Genomic DNA, 12,959 nt, shown 5'->3' on the forward strand with positions numbered 1-12,959 from the left:
TTTCAGTGTTTGAGATAAGGTTTGTTTTCTGGAGTTTGGAAAATAAACATTTCCTATGCAGTTATGCCTGGGAGGGTGTGTGTGTGTGTGTGTGTGTGTGTGTGTAGGTGTGTGTGTGTGTGTGTGTAGAGTGTCTACATTTGTGTGGGTAAGGGTGGAGAGGGGGAGAGAGGGAGGAGAGAAGAGAAAGGTAGAGAGGAGAGAGGGAGAAACAGAGAGAACTTTTTAGCAGTATTTGGTGTTCATGCAAACTGGTTATTTTGTGCTGGAATTAGAATTTACCTCAGGAAGTATGTGCACATGTGCCATGAAAATATTGCAATTTATCATAAAATCAACAGGAAATGCTTACCTGACTGTATAACGCATTTCTATGAATGCAATGATACAGAATATGTCCCATATAGTTGCACAAAATTCTCTCATAGGAGAATAAGCAAATTTTGTCCTGATGCCGTGCTTATATAACCTTAGAGATATCTACTTTCTCAGTAATTTTTATGTAATTTATTGTTTACTGTAGTTACTAAGGAATGGCCAAGGGAAGTAATAGTGTCATATTTGTCAAGTATAGATACATTTGTAACCTATCATATGACATTTTAGTTATCAAGGCATCAGTAAGAGCTTCTACTGCAATTGTACATCTTCCCATGTGTTAGCTGGTTAGTTGGAAATGCGTCACACAAGCCTGTGCTCAATATAAGGATACAGGATTAAAATTAGAAAAACAAAATGCCACTTCCGGGTCTGTGTCTACCAGTTCACTTAATCCTCATTACACAACTCTGAGGCAGGTATATTATTATTCCCCTTTGACAGGTGAGAACACTCCGAGAGGCTGAAAAATGTGTCCAGCAAAAGCTGTTCCATGAATGCCCCTAACAGAAATTCGGGATTAATAGGATTTCACCAACACACACACACGCACGCACGCACGCGCACACACTTGTGGTTTCCTGTTTTCTGTTATAGGGACTGTTATATATATTTCATTTGATATATAGAGTTAAAATTTATACTTTCGAGAATTTATAGAAATAATTCTTAAAGTATTTGGAGATTGCTACTCCTTCAGTTTACTGTTTACTTCAGATAAGTAAATATATAAGTGAAAATTATTTCAAACCAAGTAGCTTACATATTTTAATATGTCCAGAATGCTTTTATTTTGCCCAACACTTGAAAACAGTAGAACATTTGTTTGTTTTAAAAGAAAGCCATTTTCTTTATGCACTTGGACAGTGCTGTCTGACCTAAGCCAAGTCAGCTCAGCCAAGGAGTAAACATCATTCTTTTATTTCTACAGGGTTCTCTTAATCCCTAACAGAAAAATTTCCCCACTTGTGCTTTTGTTTGCTGTTAACATAAAGACTATATGTTGTAATTACATGAGACCAGTATCATCCCTTTTTTTTTAAAGCCCAGTTTCGCCCTCTAATGAGCTCCTGTTTGTTATCACTGGTACTTCCAGTTCCACCTTCCTGTTTAAAATATTTCTTCCCCCGCTCCCCACTTTTTTTTTTCCTTCCAGAAATGACTAATCTTCCTGTTATTCTACTCTGTCCATTTTTCCCCTGGTATTCTTTTCATGTTGCATAACATTTAATTTTCACCAACTCCGTTTAGAAGTTTACTACTATATCCTTGCTGCTAGCCTTCCATTTTCTACAGATTAAAACAGTCAATATTTATGGATGAGCACACTTTCTGGTCAACTTTCATGCTATTCAGATTAAGCTACTTCCTCAAGTCAAAAATGCAACTATTCTTTCAATTGACATAATATAAACAGCAATTTTGATCTTCAAAGTCAAGTCAGCTTAATCCTCAGTTACCAGATATCACAATTAAAGGGCTTAGTTTTTTGTTTCCTTTCAAATTTCCTGATAAGGTAGGTGCTAGAAAGCAAACCTAATATCACTGCTTTTAAAAATCTCTTGCCTCCCTGCACTTCTCCATAACATCATAAAACACATTAGCATAGACTCATAAGCAGAATGTAATATTTCTCTATCTTTCTGATTTTCAACTGCAAAAAATACTTTTAATGATATGCCAGGAATCTGCCTTTTACCCTAATTTCAAATAACCGTAACAGCTATCTCATACTGTCTGAACATGAGTGAAAGAGTACATCTGAGAACAGTTTTAGAATTACAATGTTCATTTAAATAATATAATCTAAAATTTTACAACATTAGTATCACATGTCTAACAAAACAATATAAATTATAGCCTCAGGTTTACGTAATACATTTTTCTGGTGAATTCAACATTATGTCATATTCACTATCTCACAGTCACAGAATCCCTTAGAGAAAGGAGTGTCCTACTAGTCTCATTTACACTGGCTATTCATACAAGATGTTCACAAAGCTTTAGAAGTTGTATGTTTTCTAAAATGCAAAAATGCCTTAAAAAATCCTGACAAAACACATTTTAATTATAGGAGATAAAGACAGCCATAAAATGTCACCCTCGGTTCCTGAAAATAGAAGTCAAATTAAGTTCAAATATTTGCTTATATTAAAATAGCACAGGATCTTACCACTTTGTCTTGGGGAGGTCCCCATTATTCCCTCTTCTTACCTTTCCAAATAATAAAAATAAAAACTTCCTCATTTGTCACATACAGTGCCCTGTATGGAAATACTTCATTTTTCTTTGGGTCAGCAGTCACAACTTAACTTTGAAATCTCTTTATTGTTCCTATTTTAGACACCAGGGCCAGGGTCTCTAAAATCAGCTAAAAATATTGTTCGTTAAAATGTATAAATAGGACACCAAATATGATAGTAAGCAGAAACAGATTCATATACATGTTTATTTTTTTTAATCATATCATATTATGAGTAGAAGAAAAACCCAAAGTATATATTCTGTGAAAAAGCAGGGCTAGCGTCTACACCCCTAGTAGCTAGCCTAGCACAGTGTTACCAGAGAAAAAGATGATCAATACATATCTTCTGAGTGAACAGATTCGATCATATAGAGGTATATTTATGGTAAACAAAAAAGAAGGGAAAGGGAACTTTCCATGGGAAGTAATGTTATCAAAATGCATTCATCAAAAAAAAAAAGATTAGGAGAAATAACCCAAAGAATTTCCTCAAGGGAAATTTTGTAAAAATCTGTTAGAATCCTTTGAATAACTATACTATATTTAGATCTTATATTAGAAGTTAATGTCTGATTCTGAAAATTGGTAAATAAAAAATCATGCAGTTTCTCCATCTTTTTGCTATAAACTGCATTGTGGAGTTGCCAATTAGATACTAAGGAAAAGCTCTTTACAGAAAAATTCCAGATAATAAATGCAGCAGGAATAATATAGTTAAAAGTCACCGTTTTGCAATCCCTAACAAAATCATGGCGCCATGAAATGCTCGACAATGGAGTGAAGCCACTGGATCCAATTTTGATGGAGAACTTTACAGGAATTGGCTCAGGCTCACCTGAACTTACTGATAGATTTCAGCATCATTAGAAGTGGAGAGAAATGAAATTATTCCCTCCTGATGGGATGCAATTGGAAGTACACAGCACCATGTGGGAAGTATTCTCACCAAATAACAGTAGTAGCACTAAAATTAAACTCAATTCTAGCTTTAATTTCTAGTCTACAGAAAATAAGGGTGATAGAGGAACACGCTAAATGATACTATAGGGAAGCAATTAGCTAAATTCAGAATCTCAGATGTTCTCCAGGACAATGACCTGATTTTTTCAACTAATAAAGACATGGGGTGGGGGAGTGGGGAAGAAGCAGGAATTATCATAGATTAAAAGAATCTTAAAAGACGTAAAATCCAAATAGATGTTGTTTAGATGCACATCTGACAATTTTATTTAGACGCTCATTTGAGCAATCTACCTGTAAAAAAGATGTGCTGTGACAACTGGGAAAAGTTGAATGTAAAGTGGGAATTAAGTGAATTAATAACCATATAACCCAGCAATTCCACTACTGGGCATACACCCAGAAAAAAACATAATTCAAAAAGACACATGCATCCCAATGTTCATTGCAGTACTGTTTACAATAGCCGGGTCATGGAAGCAACCTAAATGCCCACTGACAGACGAATAGATAAAGAAGATGTGGTACATATATACAATGGAATATTACTCAGCCATAAAAAGGAACGAAATTGGGTCATTTGTACAGACGTGGATGGACCTAGAGACTGTCATACAGAGTGAAGTAAGTCAGAAAGAGAAAAACAAATATCATATATTAATGCATATATGTGGAAGCTAGAAAAATGGTACAGATGAACCGGTTTGCAGGGCAGAAACAGAGACACAGATGTAGAGAACAAATGTATGGACACCAAGGGGGGAAAGCGGTGGTGGGGGTGGGGGGATGAACTGGGAGATTGGGATTGACATGTATACACTGATGTGTATAAAATGGATGACTAATAAGAACCTGCTGTATAAAAAAATAAAATAAAATTCAGATATAAAAAAAGAAACAAAAAAAGTGATAAAATGAAATTATTGTCAATACTGATAGATTTGGAAATAGAGTTATACTTAAAACAAGTTATATTTAAAACAAGTTCTTAACACATAAAGTTCCTACATACATATAAGCAAACTGATAGGACAGGATGTCTGAGATTTGCTTTAAAATACATCAGGAACAAAAGGTATGTGGAAAGTAGTATGTGAAACAAAATGGACAAATGTTCACAGAATGTTCACATGGATACAGCCATAGAAAATGCAGATTGATACATACACAGAAGTTGTTACAGTATTTCTCTAATTTTGTGTGTATATTTAAAAATTACCACAATAATTTTTTAAAGCTACAAAAAAAAAAAAAGGAAAGCAGAAGAGAACGAGTTGTTACTGTCTAGAAGAATAACCAAACTTTCTCTTATATTTTTAACTCAGAGTCACAAAACCTGGTTGACAAGCTAGGCTTTGCTTCTTCAAATCTGATCTGGCTGACCTAACTCAATTCATTTATATCTGTGAACATAAATATCTGTATCTGTAGCAGGGAAAAAAATGATCTTTCCTACTTCAAGATCATGTATATATGAAAATAACTTGTAGACTTAATTTATATCTATACAAATATAGATATCGTTATTAAAATGCTTTCTTGTTCACCTTCATGTCACATGTGTATATTATCATCTCTTCAACCAAGTAATAAGGTCTTTATGAGCAAAGTCTCTAGCTTATTTCTTCAACCAACAACCATTTGATCTTTTTCTATGGGGTCTACTATGTAACAAGTATTTCACTAAATGACGAGAACACAAAGGTGGTTAAGTCACAGGCCATGGACTCAAATCCAGAGAGGGAGGGAGATGCATAATTATGATTGATGTGCCAAAGACAGTTACAGAGATATGAACTGGGTGCATTACAGAAACGAGGAGGCAGGACAATAGGACGGCCAGGGCTGGAGTGAGGAGAAGCTTCCTAGAGGAGGTCATGTCTAAACTAAACCTAAATATGAAAAAAGTCTGCAAAACTCATATAGGAAGAAAAAAGTTCTCAGCAGAAAGAAACAACAGCACAAACAAAAATAGAGGACATTAAGTTGGAAGAGCAAAAGAGGAAGGCTTTTACCACAGGGCACTATGGCTAACACTCATTGTTAGAGGCACTGAGTCTCAATCAATGACCCACTGGACTCAGAAAAATGCTAAGTACTTAGTAAGGGATCAATAAATATCTATTAATTAAAGTACAGAGAGATAAATGGTAACGCTACTTGAGTGCTCACTGTACATCAGGCATTTTGCTAATATACTGAGATAAGTGTACTTCTTACTCAACCTCACATCAGTCCCAGGGTGGGTACTGTTACTATCCCTCTCATACAGATAAGGACACTGGGGCACAGAAAGGCTAAGTAACCTTCCCAGTCACTCAATTGGCAAGTGGTATAGAAAGAAAAAATCTGGAAATAAATAAAACAGCAGAGAAAGAAAATATCTGGAAATAAAATTCTACATGGATATTCCATATGGTCAAACAATTTTTTAAAAAAGGAGAGACAATTCTATAAACAGTGGGTGCTGCTACGTGTTTAAGAAGTAGCTCTCTGGGGAGGGAATTGTAGCATTTGCCAATTTCCACAGTGTAAATCCTCCTACCATGGCCAATTTTAAGCTGCCAATACGACATCACTTAACCTGGAGTTGGGAACAGGTCTTATGTAAGCCAGTCCCAGCACTCCATTGGCTGCAGCTTTCAACAAGCTATACAGGTAGAGAGTTAAATTAACAGGCTAATCATATGACCAGGAGGTAACAAGTAAATCAAAGAAAAGGTGCCACTGCTATCTCTGTTATTTACAGGACTCTTGTATATAAGGAACAGACAATTTATATTTGAAATTATTGAGCTCCTAAGGAGTATAATGAAATATATGAAAGGCAATGAGGATAAACAAGTAATTCATAGAGGTTCCTCAAGGAAACATACATTTTATATGAATGACAGAGTTGACATTAAAAAAAGTATTCTTTCTATGTGATTAATGAACAGTAATTAGTAAGTGATTCCCTGCTAAACTATTCCTCCCTCAGGGAGCACACAAGAGGATTTATTTCTAACTAGAGAAGTGGAAAAATGAAAGCACAGTTTAAGGAAACTATTTGATTTGGGTCAGCAACAGTCATTGCAACCAAAAGGAGGCGCGGAGGATTATTTTTGCATACCCTGTGCCTTGCAACCTACCTATCATATAAAAGGGGTTGAATGATACTGATAAGGAAGGAGGAAAAAAGCCAGTCCCTCACAGATCTAGATCTAGATCCAGACAGATATTTCTATACACAGGTATGTGTATAAAAGGGAGTCCAAATTATTAATATTAGTGTATGTACACCACTGCTTTGAAAACATTCCTTTAGGTTATCTATTTAACAAAGCATTGACTAAATAAGCATAGTTAGATGAATTTTATATTTATATAAAAGAGAGTTAGAATTATTAATGTTTATATATTGATCCTATCTCCTTATAAAGTTCCTTTATCATTTAACAACAGTGTCCAATAAATAAACCTATCTAGATAAATTATAAATGAAATATAAAATCTATTTTTCACACAGAATGCAAATATAATGCTAAAGAAAAGCAGCTGGTGATTAGCAAAGCAAAAAAGATAAATTCTACACAAATTTGTTTAGAGGTCTACCAACCTGAAACCAGTATGTCCCCTTTTTTCGGCATGTGGCATGTTACTGAATCTGGCTCTTATGAATCCGCAGCCTATCTATTAGTTAACAGAATCCTGACTTAAATAGACTCCCTAGAAAAAACTGCAATTCATCAGTACTGTCTTTTGCTATTTAATACATATGCAAAACAAAGGCAAAAGATGCTTCTGAGCCTTGTTAGAGTCTATATAGGTTGCTTTCTGATGTTCTTCTTGTCTCAATAGTAGGTCCCAGGCATCTTTTATTGGGTCAATTTAACTATTGATTTCTACTCATAATGCTTATCAACAGCAGAAAAATGTCACTTTTTCAGTCCACTGCCTTAGGGCAGAAAAATTCACAGAATAAATGATTAAAAATGAAAAAAAATCCATCAGCAACACTGTTATCTAATACATAAAATAACTCCAATAACCAATTTTGTTACTTAACTAAATTGACATTTTTCAGCCCAGTTAGGAGACTGGCATGAGACTACGGGTGTATATTTTTATCTTTGTGATATCACAATTAGTTGAGAAGTGAAAATTCAAGTCAAGTGATTTTAGTGTTCTACATACAATGCTAGTTTTCATTTCCCTTCAAAGAGATGACTGTGTCAATTTTTAATGAAATGTGTGGTCTAATTTACAACTGTAATGACTATAATTAGCTTAATTGTCTTTTGAATCTTAAGGGTGGGGCAAGGAAGGTCATGGCATGGGTCAGGAGCTACTAGTTCAGCTGCTATTCTGCATTTCGTCCCATTTTAAAGTCAATGCAAGTAAAGTAATATTTATTGGAAGCTGACCATGTGTCAGGCCTATGGGTAGGCACTGGAGATTCTAATAACTAAGGAATAGTCTCCGCTTTCAAAAAGCTTCCAGACAGAGGATGTGGAGGTCAAAACCTAACTACAATGGGCTATCTATTTTAGGAGTATGACAGAGTTCTAATGTATCTCTCCTGTCACTGCATTTTTATGCAGTAAAATCACCTAGGAAGTAATGTGTGTGTTTTCATATTTCCGTGCCATGGTAATACTACCTGGCTTACTAGAATCATACCTAAAACCAGAATGAATAGGCTTTAAGTTAGGGATTAAGCGATTGTTCCTGGTGTTACTGGTTCCTGGTAAAATCTGATCTGTCCAGATTTACAAAAAAAAAAAAAAAAAAAAAAAACTCAAGATAAAACAAATATCACCATCTCTTCCAATTAGTTTAAAAGTAGATCCAACAACGTGTTCTTGTGAAATTAACATGTTACTGTGTGGTATACAAATAAGAAGCAAGACTTGAAATACAGATTTACTGATTTTAAAAAAAAAAAAAAAGCTACTCAATGTTTTGGTAAGGAAGCATGGCACACCAGGCTCAATCGGCTGTCTCTTGAGCATTTTACTTACTTCCCAACTTGCAAGATTAGGAAATCAAACTAGCCTCATAATTATCAACAAATACAGTAAATGTAGTACAAAGGTGTCCTCTTTTGAGCACCATATGAAGAGGCTCACTGATGAAGACAGTAAGTATTGCTTATGCCGCAGGAAGATACTCTACAGAGCCCGTATCTCTTTAAGATTATTATCAAGGCCTTACCTTCCGTGAAAGCACACTTTGCAGAAGAGCACGCGAAATCTAAAAAAATGGGTCAGCAGAACTTAGTCTCCAAGGAGACAACATTTACAAATTGTGAAGCTCCTTGAAGAGGGCCACTGTGTCTCAGGAAGTGACTGTTTAAGTGGAGAACTGTTAGCATTTGTTACCAGCTACATAATTACTCCACTCTAACCCTAAATGAGCCTGAAGTACTAAATTTTTAATCCCTCCTAATGATTCTCTTCAAAGTGGATAAATGTAGGTTTCTCCTCAAATACTTAATTGCTAGGACGACTGGCATCAACATAATCTGGATTGTTTTTGACTCTCCGGAACTTTTTTTTAAATAGCTCGTCACACAGCTCCTAAAAGAATTGTCAGAGGGAAGAAATAATGAGCAAGGTAATAAGTGGTAGGGCCTAGGCATTTATACTTTTTGGAAGCTTGGACTCTCTTTTCTTCTTCAGGTTTAAGATATGCAACACTGTACAGGTTTCACACTGGGAAGTCAAAAAAATTTTTTTCCCTAAAATTGGAGTGTGGAGAAATTTAAGTGCAACAGAGATACATGATCTCCAGACAAATAACCTGTGTCTTTGTTACTGTTATTAGTTCTACAATAAAAACAACAGTAGTTATAGTTGCAGTCTGGATCCCAGAATGTTCCCCTCACAACAAACACCAACGCTAATCAATGCTTTTCTCAATATTCTCAGCAGAGTGAAAGAAAAAGGAAAAACAAAACACCGATGATGTTGCTACCCTGGTAGTATTGCTTCTCCCCATTCAACATTTGAAGAATAAATACTCTTCTACCTAAGCGTGATACTTTCCCAACAAAGCACTCTTACTAACAGTGAGTTAATACTGTTACAAAAATAACTGTGTATTGTGCCACTGCCCCGACCAATTATCACTCCCCTCTGAGACATGGGCTATCATCTATACAGCCACCATTATCAGGAAGACTGACCAGGTCCCTGTGTGCTGCCTGCACAAGATAACATACAAAACATGGCAGGACAGCAAATAAAGGCCTGTTCCAGAGATTTCCATCAATAGAACATAAACAGTCCATCACAGTGTCAGAGAAATTTAACTGGAAGAGTCCTACTATAAATGAAGGGTGCTGGATTCCTTAGAGAAATAGTTTATGAATATTTTTATGTCACTACCCAACAAATGTCCTATTACATGAAAAAAAATTCTCTAACAAATTTGAAAGCACATAAAATCTGCTCACAATTATCGATCATGGTCAGGAAGAAACATTGCTTTCAATTCAATGAACACTGAATGCCAAGGACATTCAAAACACCATACATAGAGAGGTGATGAATGTAAGCCTCCCATTCTTAAGCAGCTTACAAAATAGTGGGAAAAAGAAACATGAAAAATGAACTATAAAATCAGGTATAATGTGATTTATTCTGTAATATATAAAATGGTAGGAAAATGTAGAGAAGAAAAGTTATTCATGAAGTATGTCTCATCTGATAATCACTGTATAATGAGGGCCTCTTATGAGTAAGAGCACAGAGAGAGAACTAATAACTCATCTGTCAACTGCAACCACAGGTTGACTTTAGATGCAAGTTTAGCCAAAAAAAAAAAAAAAAAAAAAAAAAAAAGGATTCTGCAAAAATCAATTGGCTAGGGCTTCCCTGGTGGTGCAGTGGTTGAGAGTCCGCCTGCCGATGAAGCGGACATGGGTTCGTGCCCCGGTCCAGGAAGATCCCACATGCCGCGGAGCAGCTCGGCCCGTGAGCCATGGCCGCTGAGCCTGCGCGTCCGGAGCCTGTGCTCCGCAACGGGAGAGGCCACAACAGTGAGAGGCCCGCGTACCGCAAAAAAAAAAAAATCAATTGGCTATATAGAATATAAAATACAGGATATTGTGTGTTTTATTATAATTTTAAATTGTGTCCTATACATCCTTTTATTAGTAAATTTTGTTATAAACTTACGTATACTTTTTTTTTTTGGAGAGCCTACTATTAAACCTCAAAACACTATAAACTTTTAATGCCACCAGTAATCAAGGCATCACAATAGTCAAGAGAGTTAAGGACCTTAATGGCAGTGAATAGCACCAACTCAACCTTAATTAATAGTAGTTATCATCAACTAAGTGTGTCATATGTTATTTTCATAAGGTGAAGAAAGCATATTCCAGTTTTTGCTGTGACCTATGACCTGTCATATTTAAGGGTCCTGCCAATCTCAGGATCTTTACAAATATGATTAAGCTCTAACCTCACCAGTGGCTCCTCAGTTTCCTAATCTATAAAGCGAATGGATTGCATGACGTCATTTCTAAAGACTCTTCTAACTGCAATCCCAAGAATCTATGGATCACTGGAGTTCAATGCTGAAAGTGATGAAGGAACATAAAGTATCTCTAAATATCATGCAAAACCCTTGAACATTCCATGAACAATCTTTTAAAACGCAAAGACTACACAAATCTTAAATTTAAGCAAGAAAAAAAGTTTTTTTTCAAGGAAAAACCTAGCACCGGAAGTTTTCATTCTTGAAATTTTTATAAAGCTTTAATTGTAGTGGAAGCTTGACTACTCAGTGATTTGCCTCTACAAGTGTTACTCTGGTAAAAGCTTAACCTAAGTGGAACCCCAGGTGAATCCTGATTTTCTTTCAAGTTACTTCAAAAATGCTAGAAACACTTCCAACATTAAAAACAAAAATAAGGGGGGCTTCCCTGGTGGCGCAGTGGTTGAGAGTCCGCCTGCCGATGCAGGCGACACGGGTTCGTGCCCCGGTCCGGGAAGATGCCACATGCCGTGGAGCGGCTGGGCCCGTGAGCCATGGCCGTTGAGCCTGCACGTCTGGAGCCTGTGATCCGCAACGCGAGAGGCCACAACAGTGAGAGGCCCGCGTACCGCAAAAAATAAATAAATAAATAAGGCTAGTAGGTTATATTCCAAATTTTAAATATTAACCTGATACTGAAAAATCATAATAATCAAGGGTACTTAACTAGCCAGGATATTACAATTTGAAAGCTGGCAACCATCTGTGAATGACCATACAGTGCCTTTTTTTTTTAAGCTGTATTGATTGTATTTCTGTTCTTCAAATGGACACAATAGCTACTCATGGCTTAGAAATGAGATTAGCAGCCTGTCCTTCCAAAGATCTATGCAGTAATGATAAACCCAGTAGTTGGAATCCATCAAGCTCACACTGAGCACTGTCACTGGTGGAAAAGTTGCTGCTGGACAATGCATCTTTTCAAACCACCTGGAATAGAATCTGTAAATCCACAAACAAATGATTTTCCATCGATCAAGTCCTATTTTCATTCACATGCAGTTTAGAACCACACAGTGGAATACATTTGTAGCAACCTGATAAACCTAAAACATTGAATCTTTAAGTTTATGATGACGCAGTTTTATATGTGCTAACGGAATTTAAAAAAGAAAAAAGTTCAAAAAACAGAATGGCCAACGTGCCGCCAAGGTGATGGAGTTAAAGTATGTAATGGTGTTAAATAATTTCCTGTTGAATTTCAAGACCAACATTCATTAAATAATTGGAAATGTATGAAACAGGATCCTTTTAAGGAGTTTTGTCATAAGATAAACACATCTTAGTGATCAAATCACTTCCAGAATGCTGGTAACTTGAGATTTCATTTTTCTTCCAACAGTGACCTGTTTTTCTCTAGAACAGTTACTAAGAAAAATATTTTTCAGCTAGTCATAAGAATGACTTCCTTAGAAGCCCTTTCCTTTGTACTATTAAACAGTCTGGAAAATTGCTTGCTTGACTCATTCATGCTGTCAAAATATACTACAGGCTAAGGCTGACCATCAGTTTCCTAGAACAACGCATATAATTTATGCGTGAAGTTCTAAAGTAACGGCATCTGGAGTTTTAGCATCACTTTCATGTATTGATAGTTTATAAAACTATATCCACCCAGGCTAGTCTAATCATTTGCTGTGCCTGAGGCTGCCCCTAATGCAAGAAAAGTTTCGTTCATTTAAATCCACGATCAATCAGAAATTCAAAGAGAAGATATTAGAATTATTTGGAGATTACTCTATTTGCAGTTGCTTGGAGATAATGAGATGAAATAAAATATGCAAAATATGAAATTCTTTACAAAAATAATTATGAGGTCAACCAGGTCATCACTGGAACTCCACATTTG

The 12,959-nt window shown here is 35.9% G+C and overlaps 1 protein-coding gene across 16 annotated transcripts in view; it reads right to left on the reverse strand.

The window, feature by feature from the left end:
- Positions 1-12,959, reverse strand: part of MBNL1 (muscleblind like splicing regulator 1) — a 200,759-nt gene that overhangs the window by 114,895 nt on the left and 72,905 nt on the right. The window lies entirely within an intron of this gene.

Source organism: Monodon monoceros, unplaced genomic scaffold, assembly GCF_005190385.1.
Source record: "Monodon monoceros isolate NGI ecotype Baffin Bay Population unplaced genomic scaffold, NGI_Narwhal_1 Super_Scaffold_11, whole genome shotgun sequence".
NCBI classification, from domain to species: Eukaryota; Metazoa; Chordata; class Mammalia; order Artiodactyla; family Monodontidae; genus Monodon; species Monodon monoceros.